The 20245-nt window shown below is 31.2% G+C and overlaps 1 protein-coding gene across 2 annotated transcripts in view; it reads left to right on the plus strand.

Annotated features, from left to right (window-relative positions):
- LOC135835557 (odorant receptor 22c-like) overlaps positions 1-20245 on the plus strand; it is a 64585-nt gene that overhangs the window by 17523 nt on the left and 26817 nt on the right. For both annotated transcript variants that reach the window (XM_065349879.1, XM_065349878.1), the window contains exon 2: positions 4536-4628. The gene's annotated coding sequence lies outside the window, so the exon portion shown is untranslated. The remainder of the gene's footprint in view (positions 1-4535; positions 4629-20245) is intronic.

A 20245-nucleotide genomic window follows, 5' to 3' on the forward strand; every position in this document is an offset into this window, starting at 1 on the left:
GTAATATTTATTTTCTTCGCGCTTATAGCTTAAAGATAGACTTCATGTACTTACCTATTTGATATTCATAAATACCTTAGCTCCCAGTACGATGAAGCCAAACGCCAGAAGTACAAATTGCAAAATGTAATATGAGAATATTGACCCGAGAAAACTCGCAAAATCTTTTATATACCTGAAAATAGAATTATATTAGTAGGTACCTGAAGTATTTTTTATTTAAATCTGATTGGAAGGATATCTTACCTTTGAATGTACAGTTGATATTTTATCAAATCTGTGAATTGATCCAATAGTAATCTTTCATTTTCCTTTTTCATTGATTCTATATTTTTATACTCTTTGGAATTAATTAAAATACCTCGACGGTTGACAAAATCGCTGATTAAACCATCCATTCGTATATTCAGTTCAATAATATGAGCCTTGATATTACTCAGAATGTAATTAATGAATCCCATGAAACCGAAGAACATGAGAGCAAAATACCCTATTGTGACTGCCTGTAAAATTTGCAGCAGTAAGAAACCTTTGAATGAGTGCACTTCTCTGACATGATAGAGGTAGGGTATCACAAACAATGCAGGATCATTATAATTGATTTTTTCACTACTCATTAACACGTACGTATATGGCATAATGGTTGCAACAAACAGAAAATAAAGCACACGAGTCACAACCGGATAAAAAGTTTTCGATAGTTCATTTTCGGCGTTGATTTTTATGCGAGTTTTGTTGAAAAAATGCCTATCATTTTCAGCTGCTCTGATGATACGTAATAGTTGTTTCTTTTTAATATTCGCGATGATTCGATGCACGCAGAACACAAATGCACCCAGATTTGTCGTAACTATGGAGCATTGATGGACGAAAATTTCAGCTTGAGGAAACGCGATGATGAATGCGATAAAAATAAAGATATCTACGACCAACAACAACGTCAAAAAATATTTTTCCAAGTGCGCGTATTTTCGATTTCTGAATATTCCAATAATGGTAATATGGGCCGTGACGAAGTAGTCGATTAACATGGTTATCGAAAATTATTTCACGAAATGCAGCTAGGTACGATACTACTATCGAGGTATTGTGTAACATTTCACACTTTCACTTTCCAAAAGCTAATAGCTTCGAACGATCAAACAAAAATTTATTTCGGATTAATCGGAATAATATTTTTACTTGCTTATATTTAATTCAATAAATTGACCTATTAAATGATTGGTAAGGAAACATTAAGAAAAACTAAATGTACACCTCGCGAAGTTAGTATTACTTGAATAATAAATACCTAATTATATAATTATACGTCTTTAAGAAGGCAGAAAAACTCCACGTTACTTATTCTGAAACGTTTGATTTTTAAAAACAGTCTTGATTTTTTGTCCATTTGTGTACATATGTCAATTTAATACTCTGTGCATGTTACATATAATGTAAACAAGACAATTTTTTTGAAAAGAATATGGGGCTGGAGGTACTTACTTGTAATATTTCATTGTTCATAGAACTCATAGGTAGGTACATTTGTGTAGTAGGAAACCCATTCTTTAGAATTAAGAATAAGGAGAGTAAATAATAATTTCCTCGGTAAGGAAGCCACCAAAAGTACTCAAGTGTGAATTGATTTGCCATCTTTAGGAATTGAAGGGTAAAAAAATATTATCAGCGATTCAATATTGAACTGGAGTTGGAAAAAAATCCTGTTCAACTTCTGCTTGTCTTCGAAATTGAAGGAACTGTGTTTGGTTAAAATTTATTTTGAGTTTTATTGGTCAATATTGAATTTAATAGTTAATAGGTACCTATTTGTAGAAAAATGCTACAAGTCACCTAAGTTATACATTTCTTCACGGAGTAAGGCAACAATTAAATATTAGGTACCATTCAAAATATAATAAATGACGTGTGTAGCTTAGTCTTTATTAGGTATAGAAATTTTGATTCGTGTCAATGAGAAATTTTAATCACAGGGTTTAGAAACGTCAATTCTCAAAAAATTTATCGAACGTTTTGTTTATGCTCCTGTAAATTTTTCCATCAAGTAGGCGAAGGAAAAACGACTTTTTTCAGAAAAAAAAAGAAGAAACGATGTAATTCAAAGGCATTATGAAATTGATACTGAAATTAAAACACGTTGTCATCTATTATTTCTCACAATGGATAAATTATAAAAATATAGCCTATTCCATAAATGGTAAAAATATAATGCAAAGTGATGTAATACGAGCTTCGAGTATTAACTGTTGACACTTTTTGTAAACCATTTGCACTTTTCATCGTTTGCGTTGATTGCGCTTTTCGAAAGCAGAGCTTCCCAAACTTTTCAGTAATATGTGCTCAAACACTTACTAAACAGCATCTCGTAAATACCTAGATATACTACATTTTAGGGCGAATGGACGAAAAGAAAGTCGACAGATTTAGACCAAATTCAGCAGACACCTTCATTTTGAGTTGAAAGTTACTCAAAAAATATTTTAGTCGCTATCCTACCTGTTTTGGAATTTTTAAGATTGTACTGAGCTGTTTAAAATTTGCAAATCGCTTATTTTAGGATAAATTCGTGTTTTGAAAATTTTGTTCTTTTCCAATAATTATTTTGTGTTGATTAAGGCAAAACATCGAAATACATAATTATTATCATTCCTCAAATTGGGGAAATATTTTGGGAGGCAGTGGTGCCAATTTTTTTAAGTCATTCATGAGACTTGCAAAAAAATTGAAAAAATTCAAGTTTTTGGTTACTTATTTTTTTGAATTTTTGAAATTGACAATAATGATCCAAAAATTGGCACCACTCCGTTCCAAAATATGTCTCCAGTTTCAGAAATAATACTTTTCGATGTTTTGGCATAATTAATGCGAAATATTCTAGAAGAAAAATTTTCAAAACACGAATATGAACAGGTTGGGTAGCGACAGGAGTGAAAAGAACTTGATTTTTTCAAAAATTCCCTTCTTTGAGAGCATATTTCTCCCCTCCAGGGGCGCCTTCGGAACTGAAATGTTTTCTTAGTGACTTTCAACTCAAAGTGACGGTTTTATGCTGAATTTGCTTAAAATAATTAAATATGTTTACTTTTTTTGGGCAAACCACCCCTAACCTACATTGCTCTTCCCTTGAGATACAAATTAAATTAGGAAGTACTTTTAATCAGAAAATACTTCGAATATCTCAATATTTAAAGAAAACAAATTTACAAATTTGTGTCATTCCGCAGGTAAAGGGCCCATTTGGTCGATATTGAGTTAGGGGTGGTGGGGTAAAGTAGACCTCCGGAGCAATCATATGAGCTGGATAGAAGCCCAAAAAGTGCAAAAAAAACCTCCAAAAAAATCCATAATTAAAAATTTGAAAAACTCAACTTTTGAGAAAATTGCCTTCAAAGTTTTTTTTCTGAAAAAAGCTGAAATTTCATGTAATCTGAAAACCTTCATACCTAAAATTGAAGATTATTGTTTCTGATGTCAAATATTACTACCCACCTGCAATAGCGATTTTTTTTCTCAATATTTTCATGTTTATGAGTATTTTAAGCCTGAAAAACAATGATTAATAAATTTAAATTTAGCATAAAAATTCATTACTCTGTTCAAAAGCAGAAAAAAATGATTAAATTACATCTTCTGTCAAAATTCAACTTGTAAAAATAAAAATCATGAAAAAAAATTTTCAAAAAATTTCCTCCCCGGGTGCGATTCAAACCCAGACCTCCTGCTCCGCAATCCGTTATCGGTGTCACACAGCTAACGCTGCACCAACGTACAATGTGTTTTTGAATGGTATACATGTTGCCACTGGCAACTAGGTGCAGTATAATTTGTAGGGTATTTTTTTGGAAGCGAATTTACCGCGAAAAAGCAAAAACGACCAAATGGGCCCTTTATAGAAAAACTTTAGTTCCGTTTTTCTCTGCTTGGGGCGCACCTGCGGCCTTGATACTTCGACATGAGATAGTTGGATATGTTCTACATCGAAATCCATCAAAACCTCGATTTTCGATTTTTTTCAACTGTTTCACTAAAAACACGATTATCTCGATAAATAAAAACGACCAAATGGGCCCTTTACCTACGGAATGACACAATTTCTGTTTTTAATTGGATTTTGATTTTTTCTTCTTTTTTTATTTTCTCACGTTGTTGAAACTCCAAGAAATATGAATATTGTGCAAAAAATGCAAAAATTTTCCAAAAATAAGTGCAAAATGAAAAATTGAAAAAAACGAGCGAATTCGTATTTATTTTAAATGTTGTACAAAATACTCAAAAATAAGTACCTACTCTGAAAATTTCATACATTGGTTGGTTACTTTTTGAATAATACACTGTCAAAGTGAACTTATAATGAATAAAATGATAAAAGTCGTAATTACATAGGAGGATCTGGTGGAATGACTGGATGATCTTGAGGAATATTGATATCTTTAGCTAATAAAGTTGATAAATCGTTTCCCTCTTCTTTGTCTGGTCATTTTATTGCCTATCAAATAAGGAAGTAAATATCAAATAAGTATAATTTTTTGTTTCAGGATAATCATTCAAATATGTATTACCTCGTCGGGAGCTACAAAATCTAAAGAGCCAACTTCGATCGAGTCGAAAGCCAACGAAAATGCTTAATGGTGAGTCGATTTACTTATTGCCATGTCCTCTGAATTATTTATAAAAATATTATAAAATGAGCCATTAGATTGGTATTTTTTTTGCATTTAACGTGTACTTGAAATCTTTCATGTGAGGGAAATCTTTACTATAATGACTAGAGCTTTGAATTTTTTAATGAAAGAAATCGTTAATTTTGTTCAACACGAATAAAGGTAAAAAATAAAATAAAATAAATCAAGAGATCGCCGATTGGTAAAGGTGCACTTTCATTTTCCGGCTTCCACTTTAAAATTTTAGCAAAATTTTTCATAGTAAAAGATTTTCTTTTTTCGACAATTGGTATAAAAAATAAGTATTTGAAAATTAAAAAGTTGAATAAGTCAATGCATTAAGTAATAAGTATTATTAGTCATCACTGTCATCAGACTTACCCTGCATGAGTGCATGTGCATGTCTATACTTTTTCAGTGGCTCTTAAAAGGTTTATTACAGAGTACACATGACGTAGCGTGTAAATAAAGAAGTTCAAATTGACTACATACAATCCGAAACATTTTACTTGGTATTTTCTCTGACACAGTGATAATGCAAGCAGAAAATTTTTACGTGATTTGGGTGAAAAATAATACCAAGATGTGTTGTAAAAAGAATCCATGATCGATTCATTCTGTATAGAAAAAAAGAATAGAATGTATTATTTTTGATAAGATTAGAAACTGCTTCAGTTTGCTTCGAAATTCAATGTGAAATGATACCTACTGCGTGATATATGATCTCGGCCATGTTACTGTACAGATGAAGTGCCACCGTTTGGTGTATAACCAGCGAAACTTCTTTCATTATAAATATGTAATCGCTATTCACCTAAATTTTAGATAAAGTCATTTGTCATTTAATTAATTCTACAGGTTCTATATTTTTCTATTTTAAAATAAAAATACCACACATCGATATTTCAAGTACCTACCCATAATATTTTACTAACCTGTAAAGATACAAGCATGTATAAAATCGTTGAAGAAATATACCACGAAAATACCAAACCAAATGGATTTTTTAGAAATGCGATAATATCGATAATAAATCTGAAAATTTAATTATCAACTGTTAACAGCTGCTCGTTGAAGAAAATTTTATGAAATGCATAATCTGCTTTAAATACTTTACCTATGAATAAACTGATGGTATTGAATGATCTTGATGAGCTCTTGATTGGAACATTTTATAAACTCTCCTTTCCCTTTCTCATCATTTGAATTTTTCATGATATAAGTGTCACAGGTTTTCTGATTCTGAGATGTGTATAATTCTTCCAATGCCATATATTTTTCTACTTGAGCCATAATAGCTTTGCTGAGTAAATGGTTGATTTCCTTAATGTGCACTTCTAAGTTTGTAATCATGTATACCGAAAATACAGTGAAAGTCAGGTATCCACCCATACACGAGAGGGAAACTAACGCTTCGAAAATTCTTTTGCTAACATGTTGCTGTACGGTTTTCGTCTTCCAGCTTGGATAAAAGTAAGGAATAAGAAGTAAATCTGGGTGATCCCAAGTAATCCCAGGGTTTGTTATGAAGTACAAATAAGGACAATATATACAAAACGTGAGCGCGAAAATTATAAGGATGATGTCAATTTTCGAATTTTGTTTTACTAGTGTTTCAGTTTTTTGGGGTATTTTTTCATCGATGAAATTTGGCAAATCTGGATGCGTTCCTAAAACTTTACTCATTATTTGTAATAGTAATTGTTGGTAAATTTTAGCTAAATACCTCAATCCAGTTCCACAGCAAACGCAAAAAAAGGTGCCTAATATTGCTGATAAATAGATGATATCGCGAGTTTGAAAAAGAGCGAATATCATTCCTCCGTATAGTAAAATATCACCCACTGTTATCACCATTTGCAAAATATAAGAGTTTTTTTCACCATCGTGAAGTGATGAAGTTAATTTTAAACATTTAATTACGAAATTCAAAAACATTTTCGATAGGTAATTGAATTAATTATTAGTCGATCAACAGAAAAAATGGAAATTAATTTTATGGGTACTTACTCAAGATAGATAAATATTGTGGTTGAAAAAGTGTCTATAGTGATGTCTCCGAGTCTTCATTTATGCGAAATGTTTACGTACTAGTCAACGAGAATTTTATTTTCGAGGAGAAAATGTCTCGAAAAGTTGTGCAACATTTAGTTTAAAAATTGATGAAGGTCATCTCGGATTCTTGAAAATTTTGTGTAGGTAATATATGTAGGTTTAGACTATTGACATTTTTGGTAATTGGCATACCTGTGTGAATTCTTAGTAAGTATTATGATAGATTAGTTTGGGTTTACAATGAAATGGGTATTCAAAATATGTGATTTAAAAAGGTTTCTGATTGTTTTTTTCTTGTATTTCAGCGTGAATCTCCATATTTATTTCATATGTACTTATCTACTTTTAAAGAAAATGGTGTATTTTTTTTTGAAGAGAATCCATAAATACCATTCCTTAGAATCAGGTCTCTAAAATTATACTTCAATCATAAAATGAAAATATTGATACTTTATTCTTATAAAGAGATCGAGAAGATCTTTTCTGAAAATAAACGCGACTGACAATTTAATGATTTTATTCAAAAATTTTAATTCATGGTTGGTGACTGATAAGTTCAAATATCCATAATACGCAAAGGACGTCCCATTGGGAGTGAGACCAACGTGCAACGCTCAGACGAAAACATACCTACTTAAGTTGGACATCAAAAACTCATTCTTAGGAAACTCTTGCCTAGACCACTGTTGAAAATACACTACAGAGATTTCGAAACACAAACATCCCAATGAGAGCTTTTGAGGTTCAACTTTATGAGCTTTGCACATTTTCTAAAATTTAATTGTTAAATAAAAGACTGAATAATTGGGGAAAGAAGTTGACTTGATCCATCTTCGTAAGAATCCAGTATAAAAATGATGTTAAATAAATTGCCTAATCAGTTTGCCGTAAGTAAGTACCCAAGTATAAAATTTTTAAAAATGATTGAAATTTTGATAGGATTTTCTCTCGATAATTTGATCGATGTTTCGACCTACTGTTCCTCGATTTCGTTCAAATTTTGTTTACTAATTTTAACCAACCACCCATTTATTTGAGCATTCCAGCCTGGCCAGTGGCCATACCAGAACCCAGCAGTAGGTACTCCAGTTCACATATCAGGCCAGACCTTCGCTAGATTATCATTTCATTGTTTTCTCCAACTTACCATAATTTGAAGGAAATTGGAACCAAAATGAACTGAACAATATCGAGCTCATTTTTTTACCATTAGTTAGGTATTCTGAGGCAACTTGTTATAAAAGATGTTATAATTCAATTTTGGAGAATTTTCATTGCAAAAATATAATGAAAAAATCTTAGAACATTTAACAACTTCATCTTTGAAGATATAAGAAAAGAAAATGAACGAGGAACAAACGCTTTCTGCGTGCAACATCGCTGCTTTAATGTCTATAAAAACTTTGATAACTATCATCACCGAGTATTTCTATTTGTTTTGGGTCGCTCTTAGAATATTTATTACAGAGTATACAGTCCTTAGAGCATTTATAAATAAGTTCAGATTGGCAACGTACATTCCCAAACATTTCACTCGGTATTTTCGTTGACACAGTGTTAATGTAAGGAGAAGATTTTTACGAGTTTGAGGTGACAGATAATACCAGGATGTATTGTAAAATGAATCCATGATTAATTCATTCTGTGAAAAAAATAATTAATAAAACAAACAAAATATGAATCACGTAGTGGGTATGTTTTAAAAATTAAATTGGTATTACCGCTTGATGTATGATCTGGGCCATACTACAATACATGTGAAGTGTTATTAGTTGATGGATGACGAGTGACATTACCTTCATTTTAAATACATAATCGCTATTTGCCTAAATTTTGGAACAGAGACAGACGGATTAGTCTCAAGATTATTTTGATGAAAGGTTGGCCTATGTAACCAAAACACCAAGAAGGCTCTAATATGTATTACTCGTATTTAGATTATTTTACAAACCTGTAAACTTACGAAGACGAATAAAATAGTTGAAGAAATGAACCACCAAAGTACTACGCCATAAGGTTTCTGTAGAAATGTGGTGACATCGATAATAAATCTGAATAATGAAATTGCGAAAATGTGTTTTAATTTTAATAGGTTGAAAAATTCTCATTTTTTATCATCAAGGCAAAAGTTATTTTTCTTGTTTTTTTTTCTCTTTCAAGTTTTACCTGTGAACAAACTGGTGATATTGAATAATCTTGAAAAATTCTTCATTGGTACACTTTACAAATTCACTCTTCTTTTTTTCGCTCGAATTTCTCATGATGAAACAACCATAGGTCATCTGAGATGTGCACGCTTCTTGTAATATCATGTATTTTTCCACTTGAGCAATGATAGCATCGCCGAGTAAACGGTTAATTTCTTTAATGTGTGCTTCCAGATTAGTAATCGTGTACACCACGAATAAGGTGAAAGTGAAATACGCGCCCATACATGAAAGTGAAGTCAGCCCTTCGAAAGTTCTTTTTATTAAATGTTGTTGTAAAGTTTTCGTCTTCCAGTTTGGATAAAAATAAGGAATGAGTTGCAAATCAGGATGATCCCAAGTAATTTCGGGTTTTGTTATGAAATAAAAATAAGGACAATACAGACAGAATGTTAGAGCGATAATTGTAAAAATAATTTCGAGCCACGAATTTCGTTCTGTTTGTGTTTCAGCTCTTTGGCATATTCTCTTGTCGATAAAATTTGGCCAATCTGGATGTGTACCTGATACTTTTTCCATAATTCGTACGAGTAATTTTTCGTCAATTTTCGATAAATTTCTCAACCCGGTTGCAAAGCAGACGCAGAAGAATATGGCTAATATTGTCGATACGTAAATAATCTCGCTAGTTTGAAAAAATGCGAATACCATTCCACCTATCAATAGCATATCTCCGAGTAGTATCGCTAACAGCATTTTATTCGCTTGCAGCGATGAAGTGAATTTCAAACCTCTTATCGCGAAATCCAAAAACATCTTCGAATGCAAACTGATAAGTATAGACCTATGAAATGATACATGTAGTATGAAATTAATATTTACCCATAGGTACCTACTTATTCCGATATGTACTTGATGATTTCTTTAAAAATGAAATAAAAATACCTTGCGGTGATATGAAATATTTGTCCAAATCTGTGCCTTGAATTAGGTTCAACAAACGCTTTCTCAATGGCGTTAAAAAGTAACTTATTGCACAGTGATTTGCTTAAAAATTGAGGAAAACGGAAACTTTTATTTGTTCATTCCTTTTTGTTGCATCGAGGAAAGACATATAAAATTGTAATTGGCATATCCAAATTGTAGGTATGAAATTTGGTGTGTATGTTGAATATTTAATAGGTTCCATATTTTTTCCCAATATTCGTAGGTACCTATCATTATCTAAAAGATCTTGAATACGTACCACAATGTAATTTACTAGGCTCTTTTTCCTTGAAATTGAACGGAAGTTATCAAATTGCTTACTTTGAAAACTCGCAATGAATTTTTTCATTAAATAAATGCTACTTTTAAGGTCATTTCCAAGTGGAAAATTTTTTCTAGGGATTGGAAAATTTACCTTTCAACCAAACTCCATTTCATTTTCGACCTTCTAATTTATTCTACTAATTTTTTACTGTATCATTTTACACCTCTCCTTTCCCTTTCTTATACATTTTTCTCGCTCATTTTTTTCCAACGAACGGGTTATACTTTTTCAAAATGAGAAAATATTATTGAAGAACTATAAAATTGAAAAAAAAATGGTTTTTATGGCAATTTACGTTCAATATGAAAATCAACTCTGAAAAAAATGTTCATCATTATTTGCATGTGAAACAAGAATATTACAGGATTAAAAATCCGTTACTTATTTTTTCTAATCAAGTATTTTTAATAAAAATATATTGTAAAAATTTCTTCAATCTGAGGTCTACATGTTTTTCTATGTCATATCTCGTTCAAAGAAATACTTACACAGATGGCTCAGCAAATTTTTGAAAAATTCCTCTACGAAGATTCGGTTTTTTGAATTTTTTTCCTTTTGAATATTCTCGCCCAAAAAAACCTACTGAGGTGTCTGCCTGGAAATCGTCCTAAATATGGATAAACTTGTTGCATAGTTCGAGAATAAGCAACTTGATTTTTAGCTGCAAAGATTAATTTCCACGCCTTCTGAAGATATTCAAAAATTCTGGAGGAATCAAAAATCACGCTGGAGGCTCCAGAATGGCTCAAAAATACGAAATGTGATCCAGAAAAATTGGAATTAGTTTCGAGGCTAATTTTCATAACTTTTACTCAGCAGAAACTTTTTTTCAATGCATAAATCACCGAGAGTGGTCGATTTTAAAATTTCAAAAATTCATCAAAAATCGATTTAGGCAGCTGAAATTTTACTCACTAACAGCGATTTTCTCGCAACTAAACAATTGTTAACTTACTTCTTCATTTATATATTTTGTAGCCACAGACTAGTCTCGCTTAATTTATGAACGACTTTAAGGCTGAGCAAAGAAAGTTGTAGAATTTGAAAATTAAAACCATCTTATGGCAATTTCAATGCTCCTTGACTTTGAAAAATATGCAATACATCATACATGAACACTTGAATGATTTAGAATACCTTGTCTAGATACCTAACCTACCCAGTACCCTGCTTGTGAGAAAGTTAAAGTGAAGAAATGTCGACTAAATCACTTTGATTTATCAGTGTTGAAAAACGAGAAAAAATAAAAAATTTGATCATTTTTTTCTTATTTTGAATTTTTTGTATTTATTACGAACATCAATGATTTCAATTTTATATATTTAAAAAAGTATGCTAGTCAGCTTATGATTAATTATCTATTTTTTCTGCGCCACTTGTATGATATTTATCACAGAATAAACAGCTCTTAGTACATAAATAAATAAATTTAAATTAATTACGTACATTCCAAAACATTTTACTTCATATTTTCGTTGGCACAGTGTCAATGTGAATAGAAAGTTTTTACGAATTTTTGGAGAAAAATAATACCAAGAAGCATTGTAGAATGAATCCATGATTAATTCGTTCTGTAACAAAATGTGATTTTTGATAGGATCGGATCCAATCACGAATTCATTTCTCATCATTACCTATATAGTTGTGCCATACAATAATGTAAGTATTGATGGGTACCTAAATTAATTACCGTTTGATATATCGTGTGAGCTACATTGCAATATACGTGAAGTGCCAATACTCCATGTATAACAAGTGACAATATTTTCATTATGAATATGGTGTCGTTGTTTATCTAAAAAAAAAAGCATATCGATGTACACTTTATTTCACTTTAATTGAGTAGGTATCTGAAAAATGTATGAAGGAAAACTTTACAAACCTGTAAAAATACCAAAACGAATAAAATTGTTGAAGAAATATACCACACAAAGAATAAACTGAATGGTTTTCGTATAAATAGGGTGATATCTGTCATGAAACTAAAAAAAAATATGTATATTCAAAAAATTGAATTTAAAATAAATAATATTTTTTTGTACTTGAATAATTACAACAATGTTTTCAAAATATTCTCAAAGATACTCGTATCAGTTGCTATCAAATATTGTAAATCAGGCTGGAGTGGTTAAGGCAGAACATAATTTCTATAATTTTCTTAAAATATGTACTGTACTTACCTGTGAATGAATTGATGATACTTTATCATTTTGGAAAGCTCCATTTCTGTGACTTGGTAAAATTCTCGTTTCGCCTTACTACCAAGATTTCCTAAAATGTAACTGTCATAGGTGTACTTTGAAGTGTGTAATTCTCCCAAAAACATATATCTTTGAACATGATCATCGATAAAATTTCCCAGTTGATAATTAAGTTCTCTGACATGCACTGTTACGTTGGTGATTGCGTACATCAAAAAAGCTGTGAAAGTCAAATATGCACCCATGCTCGAAAATGAGATCAGGCCTACAAAAAGCAGTTTACTAAAGTATTGCGTCAAAGTTTCTGTTTTCCAAATGGTATAAAAATTTGGAATAATTTCTAAATCCGGATGATCGAGAGTTATTTCGGGGTTTGTAATTAAATAAAAATAAGGGCAATACAAGCAGAAAGTAACTGAAAAAAGTATAGATATGTATTCAAACCCGAAATTCCGTTCTGTTTGGTATTCTGCTCTTTGGGATAGTTTTTTATCGATAAAATGCGGCCAATCTGGATTCGTTGATAAAACCGTACTTCTGATTTTAAGAAACAACTTTTCATAAATTTTTGATAAAACTCTCAATGTGTATGCGAAACTAACGCAAAAGAATAAAGCTATGATTGTGGATAAATAAACCATTTTTCTGGTTTGGATAATTCCGAGTACCAATCCGACGAATAATATAATATCGCCCAGTGTGATAATTGATAGTAATATGTAAGAGTTCATTTTGTCTTCCTGAATCGATGCGGTGAATTTGAAACTTTTAATTATGAAATTCAAAAACATTCTTGTTTTATGACTTTTGCAGAAAAAAATAAACGTTTAGTAAAATTAATGATCTATGTGCTTATCTGATCACCCATAAACTGAATGAGAAGCAAATAAGCATATTATCCAATTGTGAAAAAATTACGTTCATTTTGTATGGATATTATAAATAGGCATGGAAATCAATTTTACTAAATTACCACCTACCGGCTTTCATATTGCGATTCCTAGCTTGATATGTACTGCAGCCTATATTAAATATTGAAAATTAAATTCTAGTAAAATATCGGTTGTTTCCTTCTTCAAGATGTTCATTTTATACCTATATAATTTTCAAGTAATGCTATGAATTATTTTCGAAGCAGGAACGGCGGAGGGAGAGGGACCAAAGTATAGATGCATGAAGAGTGTTGTGATATGAATTATGATTCAAATTTGAATGTCTATAATTTTGGTTTTCAAGTGGATTCAAGGATAGGTATGAAAAAACGAGAAAAAAAACGAAGGTATATTTTACAAATAAACAACAACAACAACAATCTGACCTGTTGAAAAGTTTTTGAAAAACGAAACATTTTGCTGAAAGGGTCCTTATACAGAATTAAAGACGTTTCAACTCTAAAATAACACTGGTCTACCCTTTCCAAATCCAGTTACTAGTTTTCTCAATTATTCTTAGATGAGAAAATTAATTTTCTTCTTTTTTTCAGCCACTCTAATCTAAATTTCGTAGGTTTTTTCATTGAGTTTATTGAGCATTCGAGTAAATAGTAGGTATAGATAGGTAGATACAAATGAACTCGGATTCGTTGGTTTATTCGAATGCGATTCAACCTTAAGGCTACATAGTTACATAAATGCATGTCAGAAGGTAACATGATAATTTAAAGAATCACATCTAAAGTCCCAAATTTCGAAAAAAATTATAATTTATAATCAATTAATTAACAAACGGTATTAATGAACTAAGTACATATAAATTGTCTTGCAAGTTTTCCCTCTGGAAAAAATTATGAAGTAGATGTAGGTACTTATTCGAAATTCAAGTCTTTTGCGCCATGTGGATGATATTTATAACCGAATAAACAGTTCTGAGGCCGTACAAAAATAAATTCAAATTCACCACTTGCATTCCAAAGCATTTCACTTTATATTTTCGTTGACTTAATGCGAGTACAAATTGAAAGTTCTTGCGAGCTTTTGGTGTAAAGTAATACCACGGTGTATTGTAAAAAGAATCCATGATTAATTCGTTCTGAAATGACAAATCATCGTATCAAGATTTTATTCTTTTTAAATTTGAAGCAAACATCTGAACGAAACCAAGCTCTAGATTAGAAGAACATGCCCTGAAACTCTTGTAACCGAAAATTTCAAATAATAAAATCATTCTAGGTATGTTTAAATTTTTGGCAAATTTTTGAAAATTTAGAAAAGCTGTTTGTATGACGATTTTTAAATTTTGTTATCAACTTTTTTTCAAACAAAATATGAACTGGTTTAAATTATTACTTTATTTCAGCTTTTCTCACACTTCAAAAAACTGGTTTCAAGCCATTCTGAAGCCACCAGCGTGATTTCCATGTTTTCATCTTAAAATGAATTGGTCAAAAAATCAATTTTTGTGCTGGTATTTCTGTAATTTCATGCTAATTATGTACCTATTAAAAGATTGAAAAGGTGTTCAAGAAATGCAACCAAAGTTATAGATGCTTAAGTTGATTTTTGGACCTTCAAGACAATTTGAAATTTCTGAAAAAAATACATATTGAAAACTCACTATAGAGGCTACAAAATGACCTAGAATTGGTAGTTTCTGAAGTTGGGGGGGGGGGAGAATTTATCATATTTACAGGTTCTTTTTTGAAAAAAAAAGTCTGCAAAAGTTATTTTATTATAATTAAAATTGCCATAAAAACTGCATTTTTCAACTTTTCAAAATATATACCTACATATTTCAAAAATTCGAAAATGAACGTAAGCACCTTGAGAATCAATGATGGCAGATCATTTTAATATGCAGGTATTGCAGGTATTGCATTAAACATACATAAATGTGTGTTGTTACTTATAAGTACTACTTGACTACTTACTGCTTCATATATCGTCTGAGCTGCGTTACAATATAAATGAAGTGCCAATACTGCGTGCACAACCAACGTAATTGTTCTGATTATAATTATGTAATCGTTGTGTATCTGTATAAATTAAACGTTAAACTTGATTCATTTTAGATTTCGATGAAAAATTATTCTATTTTTAGGTGTTTTGATCTGAGTTTTCAATCATTTTTGTTTGGTACTGTCACCAGTCCAAATCTATGTAAAAGAATCAGGCATTCCGTTGAAATTTAAGTTGGAGAAATCATCAGGTCATTTCAGGTCTTTAGCATCCCTACAGGCGATGGAGGGCATCCGCACTATGTCAAATGCCCCTTCGTGGTTTAGATCTCTGCATTATCATAACAGGTGATTGAAAATTCTATTCAAAACGCCTATCTCTTCGTGTAGATAAGTGTTTTGGTATACTTATATGTACAAACCCGTATAAATTTGAAAATGAATAAAACTGTCGAAGAAATATACCATGCGAACATCATGCTGAAGGGTTTTTGCAGAAATTTTGTAATGTCGTTGATATATCTATAGAAAGGAAAAAAGAAACAAATTACTTGTACCTACTTGATTTAAAAATACAGTCATTTCCTAACCTATCTACCTATCAAGCCAATAAGAAAATTTTAAATCATGAATTTATTGATTTCTTTTTGTAATCTTCAAAATCGTTCAAAACAAGAAAAACTAATACTTACCCTTGTAGATATACTAAATTACCGCGAGAAAGATTTAAAATGTCTTATAATACTGGAATAATTTTACCTGTGAATGAACTGATGATATTTGATCATTTTGATGAGCTCTTCGTCGATGGATCTTGAAAATTCTCGTATTTCTGCCTCATTTAAATTTCCGAAAGTGTAGCTATCGCAAATATACTGATTGTCAAATGTACACAGCTCTTCTTGTATCATGTATTTCTCCACTCGAGTAATAATCGCATCATTGAGTATTCTCCTTATTTCCTTAATGTGTGTTTCTGCGTTGGTAACTACGTATATTATGAATATCGTGAAAGCTAAATACCCCACCATGCATGAAAAGTTGATCAACATTTCGAAAGATCTTTTAATAATATGTTGCTGCAAAGTTTCCGTTTTCCAAAACGGATAAAAGTACGGAACTACTTGCAAATCAGGATGATCGAACGTAATACCTGGCTTCGTGATGAAATAAAAATAAGGACTATAGAGACAATGTGTAAGTGCAAAAAACAGCAAAATAATTTCAACTGTGGAAGTTCGTTCGGTTTGCGTTTCAGCTATTCGTGAGGTGTTTTTATCGATAAAACTGGGCCATTCTGGATAAGTCGATAGCATTATGCTTATGATCTGGTGTAATAATTTCTCATTAATTTTTGACCAGTATCGTAGTCCAGTTCCAAAACAAGTGCAAAGCAGTAGAGCTATTGTTGTGCTTAAGTAAGACATATCAGTGGTTTGGAAAAGAGCGAAAAATAATCCTCCGTAGAGTAAAATGTCTCCTAGCATTATTGTTATTTGGAGAATGTAAGAGTATTTCTTATTTTCGTTGATTGATGAAGCGAATCTGAAACTTTTAATTATGAAATTTAAAAACATACTTATCTCAGTACTTGGCGAATAAGTAAGGGGTAAAATGATATCGAAAATTAATTCGACACGATAATAATGAATAAAATTTGGAATAAAAATAACTGTACAGTTTTCAACTCTTGACTTAAAATTTAGTTATTCTGAGACTAAAGTGAGGAACTGTTTTTAAAGAATAAATAACTACAAATATCAAAAGACTTAATTAGGTATCCATTAAAGGTTGTTGATGACATGCTAATCAATGATAACTTATTATTTATGTTGTTTCAGAGGTTACCTTTAGGAAATTATTGTTTTTATTTTGTTTCTAATAGGTACCTACCATATTCATTTTATCGCCTCAAAGTGTTGTCAATGACGAAAAATAATAACAAATGTGGTCAGTGGTAGATACTTTTACCAATTATAGTTATATTGTAGGTGTGCGCGAATGATTTATTAATTAGATGACATTTATTGTTCCCTCGAATGTGGGATAAACAATTTTTAAAACGTAGGTAGACGAAAGTATTCAAATTTGCCATTTGAGTATATTATTCCATTTTGCCTTCTGTCAACTTACTTTTAAGAATTGATTTCTATATCTTTAAAATTAATTTTTAGGTAGGTACTTGACTTTTCATACTTGAATAGATAATGCAGAATTACTCTCTATTTTAAAAAATACAATAAAAAATGTAGGCTATAATCTCTCATATTTGAAATGCATAAATGTGGGTTGTGGGTACTGGGTAGGTACATGAATAAATTCTATTTTTTAACTATAACAAGATTCATCACAGAATAAACGGTTCTTACAGCAAATATGAACAGATTTAAATTTACCACGTACATTCCAAAACATTTAACTTCATATTTCCGTTGACACAATGTAAATATTATTAATAAATTTTTACGTGATTTGGGTAGCAAATAGTACATACCAAGATGTATTATAAAATGAATCTCCCATTTTCTCATTCTGAAAGTAAAAAAGTATACAGAATTACCTATGCTTACAAGAAAACCTCTTGAGGTGACCATCTCCGATTTGAACGGGGCCTCGATTTTTGGAAACAGTATGATCTGAAACCCCCATAATCAAAATTTCAGCTGTTTGAATTGATTTTTCGATTTTCGACAAATTTTTGAGAATTCAAAATAGACTACTTTTGACGATGTAAGTTTTTTTGTTTTTTTAATGTACGTACCGATTCATTAAAAATGTTGTAAATTATTCCACAGATTAATAGCAACTACCTCAAACCAAATTTCACCATTTCTGGCCATTCTCGAACCGCCATAGAGGCTCTAGAATGGCCAGAAATGGTGAAATTTTGGTCGATGGAGTTGATATTACTCGTAATTCCAGGGATGGCTAATTTCCATCAATTTTTTTACTGAAAAGAATCACAAAAAGTAATCAATTAATTCTGAATTTTTGAAAATTCTTCAAAAATCGAAAAATCAATTTTGGTAGCTGAAAAGGTTGGTTATGGGATTTTCAGACCATGCTCTCTCCAAAAATCGTGGCCCCGTTCAAAGCGGTGGTGGTCACATCGAGAGATCCCCTCGTTAGAGAATGGATAGATAGGTATATTAATCTGAGGCATTATATTTACCATATGATTTATAATCTCAGCCATGTAACAAAGTAAACGAAGAGCCACATTACCGTGAATGACCAAGGAGAACATTTTCATAATGTATATCGCATCATCAGTGACCTAAACATTGGCCAATGATTTTCTTTACAAGTAAATTATGAACAATGAACCAGAAAATCATTCGAACTTACCGTCAAGAAAGCAAAAGTGAATAAAACTGTTGATGAAATATACCAAACTAGCAATGCTGTCATAGGCTTATGCAAAAATTTTGTCACATCCGCGAGGTAACTGAAACAAAGAAAATTTCCTTGTATAATATATATCACATACTTTGATCGAATAACCTGGATAAGAATGAACTCACCCATGAATAAAATTATGGTATTCAATAATTCTTCCAAAATCGCGATCAAAACTTTTCTCATATTCTTCTTTCATCGTATGAAAATTGCCTCCGAGTATGTAACAATCATCCACATTATTCGGCAAAGTGAATAATTTATGCAAAGTCATGTATTTCGCGACATGCTGATCAATCGTTCTATCCACCTGGCGATTGATTTCCTCAATATGGGTTTTGAGACTTGTCAACGTGTAAATTAAGAATATCGTGAAGATGTAATATGGACAAAGACAAGTGCTTGTGATCATGTATTCGAAACTTTTTTTACAAATGTAATTAAATACCGAATTAGTTTTCCAGAAAGGGTAATAGAAAGGGATAACTTGAACGTCGGGATGATCGTATCTTATACCTGGTTTCGTTATGAAGTATAGTAAAGGACAAAATACGCACAATGAGCTGGAAAATATGAAACCGATTATCTCTACCATAGATTTTTGTTCGGTTCGAATTTCAACCTTTTGTGTGATGTCTGAGCCTATGAAATCGGGATAATTTGGATGAATACCGAGAATTCTATCAATTAACTGATGTACGATGTTTTTGTTGCGAATGTACATTAGCTGTTGGGAATACGCGTACGATACGCATAATACGTAACCTAAAACTAGAAATAGGTAGCGAATTTCACTGGTTTCGATAACTGCCATCGCCATTCCTGTGAGTTGTATTATTGGGCCCATCGTTGTGAATTTCGCCAGCTTACGAAGAGCTGGTGGATTATATTCCATAATTGACAAGTATCTAAAGCTTTTGATCACAAAATCCAAGAACATAATGAACTCTGGAAAAGAATGTAAATAGTGTTTCAAATGTACCCAAGTACTTACCTATGAATTTTATGCAACGGCTGTAAAATAAAAGATAGGTAACTTACTTATTTTCTGAAAAGATTCAGATTTGGTTTCGCGAAAACATAAAAATTGGTATTGTTTTTTCTGTTTTCAAATAACACTAACAGCTTTACATCTAAATAACGTTTCTTTGCAACCAACCTTTTTGGATTTAAAAAATCAATAATTCCAGTTGCTATATAATTTCTTGCAAAATCTGTACCTACCTGTGGCGAAAATAAATTATATACCTATTTATAGTACCTTTCATAGAAAACATAAAGTTATTGTAATTACCTGACTTTGATATTTTAGTGAAAAACTAAATGCTGAATTTGATAAACAATTTATAGATTTTGCTTCCAATCTTCAAGTATGTAATAAGAGGTTTTCATATGAAATGATTTCAAAGTACATAATAATATAGGCGTGCTTTAAAATTGAACGTATGAGATAATAATTTTATGTAGAATACAAATTGGGTACCTAATTTAAATAAATGTTATAATTTTATGAGCTCGGCGCCTTCCTAATTTCCTATTCTGAAAAAAATGATCCAACCGAATTAAATATTCGAAAG

Source organism: Planococcus citri, chromosome 2 (genome assembly GCF_950023065.1).
Source record: "Planococcus citri chromosome 2, ihPlaCitr1.1, whole genome shotgun sequence".
NCBI lineage: Eukaryota > Metazoa > Arthropoda > Insecta > Hemiptera > Pseudococcidae > Planococcus > Planococcus citri.